The sequence below is a fragment of the Echiichthys vipera genome (genome assembly GCF_963691815.1).
Source record: "Echiichthys vipera genome assembly, chromosome: 5".
Taxonomy (NCBI): Eukaryota; Metazoa; Chordata; class Actinopteri; order Perciformes; family Trachinidae; genus Echiichthys; species Echiichthys vipera.
In genome coordinates this window covers 5,222,276-5,230,466 of record NC_139830.1, presented here as the reverse complement: position 1 = coordinate 5,230,466, position 8,191 = coordinate 5,222,276, and the positions used below count along the sequence as shown (strand labels likewise).

The window sequence follows — 8,191 nt, the reverse complement described above, 5'->3', positions numbered from 1 at the left end:
ACAGTTGAAGAAAATCATTCCAGTCTATAGCTCAGAAGCAGTCTGAGTTTATTCAAGTACGCACAGACACAGAGGCAGGCACTGCCTAAATGTACATTTCTCCACTGTCATATTTTCTTAGGTCTATAACAGTCAACATAAAAATAATCTATAAAAGTAAATATTCATAATGCATGACAGGTAGAGTGTAAAGACAAGAAATGAGGATATTTTGCACCAGCTGTACTCGCTTTAACCCTCCCAGCGTTGTGCATCAGCGTTGATGCACAGATCCACTCATAACCCTTATTAATAATACTAATAATGTATATCAACATACATGTGAGGATACATTTTCACAAAGAACCTTGGTATCATGGGCCTTTGGTATCACAGCGTGCATGCTTGTGTGTGTTGTGGTGTGGTGGTGGTGGTGGGGGGGGGGGGTTATAAATGCACTATCTGGGTCAGTTCTCAGTAGGAAACTGTGGCTCGGGGTAGAGTGGGTAGAATGGATTTTCCCCCTACTAAAGATCAGCTGTTCGATCCCTGGCTCCTCTGGTACACATGTCGAAGTGTCCTTGAGCAAGACGCTGAACCTCCAAATAGCTCCCTGTGCTTTGCATGGGTGTGAATGGAAGTCGCTTTGGATAAAAGGGTCAGCTAAATTAAATGTAATGTAATGAAACTGGTCCTGGGTCAGAGCTGGTTAATGTGGCCCCAGAAAGGGAAGTTTGGGGTCCCCTGCTAAAGCGACCTGACCCCGGATAAGAGGTTGAAGATGAGATGAGATGAGATGAGTAATGAAACTGTGGCAAAGCCAGAATACACAAATTGGACGAGTAGTGTTTCGTTCTAGTGCTGCATGATCAGGGCAGTGGTTGTGGTGGGGTGTTCTGTAAATGTTGAGAGTGCGCATTACTCCTGTCATTATGAACCCCAAGCCCACCCTCCAAAGTGGACCATACATTTAGATCAGAGATGCACTGATGCAATACCTGGATCAGATATCGGCTCCGATATGGACGGATTAGCTGGATCGGATATTGATATCGGATGAATGAGGCAGATCCAGCATTCTGATCCAGTCATTTCTTTATTATTAATATCATACACAGCAATACTGCTAATGTACACTTTGTTATTTGGTAATAAATAATATTAAGTACATTTATATCTGTGTTAATTTGTTACCTTTTTTTCTAACAAGGCTAAATATTTATGTCAAGCATGATGGGTTTTCTCCGGGTTCTCCGGTTTCCTCCCACAGTCCAAAGACGTGCAGGTGTTCGGTTCATTGATGACTCTAAATCACCCGTAGGTGTGAATGGTTGTCTGTCTCTGTTCGTCTCTATGTGCCCTGCGATAGACTGGCGTCCTGTCCAGGTTGGACCCCGCCTCACGCCCGATGTCAGCTGGGATCGGCTTCAGCCCCCCCACGACCCCGACAGGGACAAGCGGTTGAAGATGAATGAATGAATGATGTCCTCACTCACATGGCAAGGTATACGCTTCATTCATTCAACAGTATTGGATCGGTATCAGGTATCGGGCATCGGGTATCAGCCGATACGCTTGGATCGGGAAAAAATGGATCGTGCATCTCTAATTTAGATTTACACCATAAACCCAATGCAGTGCTGATAAAGTGCCGGTAAACACAGACATCTAACTATTATGTAGAAGAAGAAGAAGAAGAATTCCTTTATTTGGCTCGCAACGGCGAAATTCAACTTTTTCACTCTATTATTATTATTAATGTGGTGTAATGGTTAGCACTGTCGCCTCACAGCAAGAAGGTCACAGGTTCGCATCCGGTTTCCTCCCACAGTCCAAAGACATGCACGTGTTAGGTTAATTGATGAGTCTAAAATCACCCGTAGGTGTGAATGGTTGTCTGTCTCTGTACGTCTCTATGTGCCCTGTGATAGACTGGCGTCCTGTCCAGGGTGTACCCCGCCTCACGCCCGATGTCAGCTGGGATCGGCTCCAGCACCCCCGCGACCCCGGGATAAGCGGTTGAAGATGAATGAATGAATGTTTCACACACAGGCCCGAAATACACATACATGTACATGCAGACAGGACCTATATACATGCAATTAATGGAGAGATGTCAGAGCGTGGGGACTGCCTGTAACCGGCGCCCCGAGCAGTTGGGGGTTCGGTGCCTTGTTCAACAGCACCTTGGCAGTGCCCAGGAGATGAACTGGCACCTCTCCAGCCACCAGTCCACGCTCCATTCATTCCAGTTCCCATCCAAGTCACCTATGGACTGAGCTACTGCCACCATGTATATGCAATGTATAGATATAGATACAAGAATATATATATTTTTATGAAATTGTAAACATGATAATAGTGAAATGGTGCAGAGTGCAAAGGGTGCTGTAATAAACATGTGATTATTGATGTAACAGGTTGCTTTATTGTTATTGTCCCTGACACTACTACTCATATTCATAACTATTCATAATTTCTATTGACTTTCACGAGAGCTGTGATTAAGTGCGCGTGTGATTGTAGGCCATACATGCATGACTGAATGTCGCGCGCGTGGCCTCTAGTAACACCCGTGCAGTCACTTCCAATGGGGCTTCCACGTGGCCCGGCCCCTAGCACGCGCCACCTCCGCGAGTCCAATCAGATCGCAGGGAATGCCTCACCCTCCCAACCCGCCGTCCATCCCTTAACAGCAGCACGACGCGCGTGTCACTGCACTTCCGGGCCTCAGATTGCGGGGTGTGAGCATTTTAGGATTTCTGTTAGAGCCGGTGGATGTCGAGAGTCGCCTCCCCGCCGCTGCAGCCTGCACGAACTGACCCCCGGTAAGTTTATTCCGTCGTTTTTTAAATGTTTTTATTGTTTTACTGTGCACGTGGAAATCCAGATGTGCGGGTGATGTTGCAGTTGTGTCAAGTTGCTAAATCTGCAAAAGCCCAAAAATGAGAATAAAATGGGAGAGAGTGACAATTAGACTTATTTCTATATTTTATTCTCATTAGAGAACAATGAGTAGGAATGCATGTGCTCCTAAAATGACTTTGTTACAGTCTGTCAGTTCTACTCTAGGCTACATATTAGGTTATATTCTTTAATATTGATGTGTTTTGCACGTAACACGGTGGTTAAAACATTGTTAAACATGCTCTGTCATGTATAGAGGTTAAATAAGATTAATTCACAGCGGTAAAAATGTAGAAACACGGTTTTTTTAAATGTATTATTTTGAAATTCTAAACCGGAAGTTACCTCGCCACGGCTTGAGTGACGCTCTTGGATGTTGCAGCTTGAACATCTGCAACTCATCCCTGTGTCGTGTGTATTTTGTTCTCATTATTAATGAATAATAAGTGCCTTTTAATTTTATTTTTATTTTATTTTGTAGTATTTCTGCGTGTGAGCATGTCCTCTAGCTCTTATGCTCATTGTAATACGCATGTATGTGTTTGTTTTTTACATGGAAGGGAACTTTTATGAACATCAGCACACTTTTTTTGATATTTCTCTAGGTAGATATAATTAAACTATATATATAATTATGAAATACAGGCACGTGTGATACAATCAAAGGCCAGAACTGCAGAAAAAGTGTCACTTCACCACAATCCTCCCTCTAACTTTCTTCAAATTACAATTTTACTCTACGGGGGAATTGTTGGGTCTATGTAAATCATAAATAAGTCATAGAGTGTGGTCTATACCTAGTTTGTAAAGTGTCCTGAGATAACTGTTGTTATGATTTGGCACAATAAATAAAATTGAATTGAATTCAAATTCAAACTTGCATGCCAATTAATTTAATTTAAGGTCTATTTTGAGGGCTGAAGTGAAGTGGCCTGTTGTGGCAACGGTTATCAGATGATGATGATGATGATGAGTGCTCCCCGTACCTACAGACACAGATGCTATTGTCTCGGGAGGATGGTCCGATGTGATTAGAAAACACACACACACACACACACACACACACACTCTCTCTTCCTCCTTGAAAACCATATTTCATGAATGTAAATGAGCACGGAGTAGTGACGAGTGAAAAGAGTAAACGCCTCATTTTTACTTATTTTATCCGCGATAAAGAAACTTACATTAAACAGAATCGTTGTTCCTGACTTCGCATTTGCAGAGGAATGAACGAGTCGTCGTGTTTGCCCGATAGTTTGTCAGCGTGTGCACACAAACGCGGAGGAAAGCTGCGGGCTGATCCGCATAATCCAACCGACTGGGTTTGGTGCTTTCACTCTCCATGGAATCACAATTATGACTCTTCGATTGATTGTTTTACAAACCTTTTGGTTATGTCACTATTTCAAAGTGACAGAGACACTTTTAATATTGTGCAAAATCTCTCCTGCACACATACACACAGACACACCACATGCACACACACACCCACATGCACAAACACACACCACATACATCCTGTCTTTCTCTTTCACACACAGTTTGACCTTTGAGACCGGGTCGTATGTTGCTGCGTCGCTTCGCCACAATGGCCATGTTGAACTTTCTGCAAGACTGCGAGGCCTGTCTGCTTAGCTGAGTGGGTGAAAGCACCATGACGTCAGCACACAAAAGACCCCATTCACGCAATCTCTTGAGGAAGCAATGGTTCCCTCACACACACACACACACACACGTCTGCTCACCCCACCACTACATCGACCATGTCACAATATTACTTAGCTAATCCAGTAAGGAGGCTGCCTGCAAAGCGCCTGCTTATTGCATAAAGCCACCCATTGAGCAACTACAGTCAACATATTGCGACTTCTTCTCTCGATTAAAGGTAAGAGGTTAGAGTTCTGCTCGCTGGCGTATCGCTGCGGTGCAGAATACGCTCTTGACCTTTAACAGAGACAGAGAGGAGTGGGGCTTGTCACTCAGGTATGCAGGTGTAGGTGTGTGTGGTTTCAGAGAGCGTCAGGTTCAGCCTGTTTGTTTAAACCAGGGTTGGACTCGTTTCTCCTGGTTCATGAATGTCTAATCCGGGCTGCATGGATACTGATCTCTACCACTAACAGAAAAGAAATACAATGACAACTTTGTGATGAGAAAAATGTGCTTTAAGTTGTTATAATTAAAGACTTTCTCTAAATAATGACTTGGTATCACAAAATGATGAGTTAATATCTCAAAATAATGAGTTATTATATCAAAAATAATGACTTAATATCTCAAAATGATGACCTAATATTGCAAAAATAATGACTTTTTAACTCAAAATCATAACTTGGTGTCACTAAAGGATTTATTTTCTTAAAATGATGACTTAATATCTCAAAATAATGACTGAAAGTATCGCAAAATGATTTAGTTTCTTAAAATAATTACTTTTTATCGCAAAATAATGACTCTGAAACTCTAAATGATGACTAAGTTTCTTAAAAAGATGACATAATATCTCAAAATAATGACTTAGTTTCTCAAAACGATGACCTAATATTGCAAAAATAATGACTTTGTACCTCAAAATGATGAGTAAGTATATCAAAATATTTACTTAATATCTCAAAAGAATGAGTTATATCAAATTAATGACTTAATATCTCAAAATAATGACTTAATATTTCAAAATAATGACTTAATATCTTAAAATAAGGACTTAGTCTCTCAAAACGATGACCTAATAATGATAAAAAATAATGACTCTGAAACTCTAAATGATGACTAAGTACCGCAAAATGATTTAGTTTCTTAAAATGACGACTTAATATCTCAAAATAAGGACTTTTTATAGCAAAATAATGAGTTAGTTTCTCAAAAGAATGAGGTAATACCTCAAAATAACAGGTTACTATCTCAAAATAATGACTTGATATTTCAAAATAATGAGTTAGAATTATGATACTGATTATTTTTAATTTCTTTTCAACACATAAATACAGAAATGAGATTCCAGAGCTGTAAGCGATCCCTATGAATAAAACAGAAAGACATTACAGGTGGTTATGAACGAACGAATGAACAAATTTTCTCACTCAGATGCAAGTTTATGGGAAAGCACCTGACAAACCAGCTCCAGCCTCCTCCCTCCATGACTGCTCCACCTTATCTCTGTGCTCTTAGTGTCGTAACCCAGTGGCACCTGGCACGGCACACAACAGCACTCCCCGCTGTTATGTCACATCGTCATGGCAGTGGGCTGAAATGATTAGCTGATTGTTGCACAGAGACTGAATCAACACATAGGTTTTATAATCGATGAACTGTTCCGCATGCTTTTCCAACTACGGCAGGATACTTCCAGGATATTTTGAACTGTAGGCTGCTTTGATTTTGACCAATCGATACTAAATTTGTATATTTTTTTGCAGCTTTTGGTTGAACATCAGATTATAGATCTGCTTCTTTTTTTTTTTAAAGCTTTGTTACTTTTGATACTATTGGATGTGGATATTTTGGTATAGAAAAGTATTGAAATATCAGTAGTTTTTTCATCATCTTGCAGGAAATTAAACACCGAAATAAGGATTTTGTAATGTTTTGGTTAAAGTTTCTGGTAAATTTCTGGAGTTTTGGTTGTTTTTTGGGGTTTTTTGCAAAAGAGTTGGAATATTTGCATGGAAATTAGCATAAACATACGGGAATTCATGAGAATATATGGAAATTAACAGGAATAATACAGTAATATATGTGAATTCATGGGAATATATAGAAATGAACAGGAATAATACAGTAATATATGGGAATTCATGGGACTATATGGGAATTAACAAGAATAAACTGGTAATTTTGGGTTATTTATGCTAACTGTATTTCACTGTGCATGATTCCGTTACATGAACAGATAATTAGCATCTTGCACACATTGAACATTGTTCTGTATATGACAAGGTAAATAAGTGTAAATTCCAGTTCATTCCTGTTAAATCCCATGAATAGTTTCCATCTTTGTTGCATACAATAATGAATTTTGCAACACTAGTTTGGTTAGAAGGTCAGACAATGGCACGGAGACGATCTTCAGTGATCTTTATGGGGAATATGGTTTTAACATGAGCAGGTTGTGGTTCCAGTATCTGTTAGCATTTGGGGCGGCAGTAGCTCAGCCCATAGGTGACTCGGTTGGGAATTGTAGGGTCGCCAGTTCGAGTCCCTGTGTGGATCATGAATAGAGTGTGGACTGGTGGCTGGAGAGGTGCAAACCCCCAACTGCTCGGGGCGCTGATCCACTGGCAGCCCTCTCGCTCTAACATCTCTCCATTAATTGCATGTGTATATAGGTCCTGTTTGTGCATGTGTGTGTGTGTATTTCAGGCCTGTGTGTGTAACGTGAACAATATAGATAATAACAGAGTGAAAAAACTGAATTTTCCTTTGCGTTATAAATAAAGGAATTCTTCTTCATTCAGTCTTTTGAAAAAGATTCGGCAGCTGACATAAAAAATGAAAATGAGAAACCTGATAATGTAGATGTTAGTAAAGAAAACGTGTTTCACTCACTTGCTAAAAGTACACCATTCATATTCTTTATCAAAAGAAGATGAAAACTAAAATAGAGGGTGCATTCAAAGTCGTTCCTGTTAATATCTTCACCGTAGACCTCAGACTTCTGCTCATCGTCAGAGCAGCAGAAGGAAAAAACTGTCGATGCTCGGCCGTGTTTCCTCTGGTCTGATCGTTCGTCTAGTTCCCCAGACTTCATCGCTGCGGCCTCCGTTTCATTGACCTCAACTTTCTGCAAGAGTTTCAAGAGTGAGTAAAATCAACAAGCAGTAACAGTGGCGATGCGCCAGGGTGCAGTTTTGGTACGCCGTGCCGTAGCTTCCTGTGATGAAGCAAGGCATCCAGGCTCAGGACACAAGACAGAAACAACGGCGCTGTAGCGTCCACATCCCACAGGGAACAGATGGTAGCCTCGGAGAGCCCTGCTGGTAAAAATCCCTGATTTATTTACGAGTCTCAAAGGGACACTTGAGGGATGAGTGTATTTGGCAGACGTGGGTGGAGTGCATGTCAGGGGGCGGTTTAGTGAGGAGAAGGATGCTTCAGGGGAGCAAGACGAGACCCTCCCTCCTATAAATAAAGACTTACTGCTGCTAGAATAGAGTCCTCAGATAGTTGACATGTGTGCATTTTCACACCGTGATAGCAGGGGGCGGTTTTTGTAGCTGCACGATTGCAGAGACAGATGATGGGCTGAATAAAAATGTCAATATGCATTATTGTTATTTCTCCCCAGGGGTGTCAAAGTGATCCAGTAAAG

The 8,191-nt window shown here is 41.0% G+C and overlaps 1 protein-coding gene across 1 annotated transcript in view; it reads left to right on the top strand.

The window, feature by feature from the left end:
* The first annotated feature begins 2,680 nt into the window (after positions 1-2,680).
* acsl3a (acyl-CoA synthetase long chain family member 3a) overlaps positions 2,681-8,191 on the top strand; it is a 32,740-nt gene continuing 27,229 nt past the window's right edge. Inside the window, exon 1 of the mRNA XM_083914249.1 lies at positions 2,681-2,807. The gene's annotated coding sequence lies outside the window, so the exon portion shown is untranslated. The remainder of the gene's footprint in view (positions 2,808-8,191) is intronic.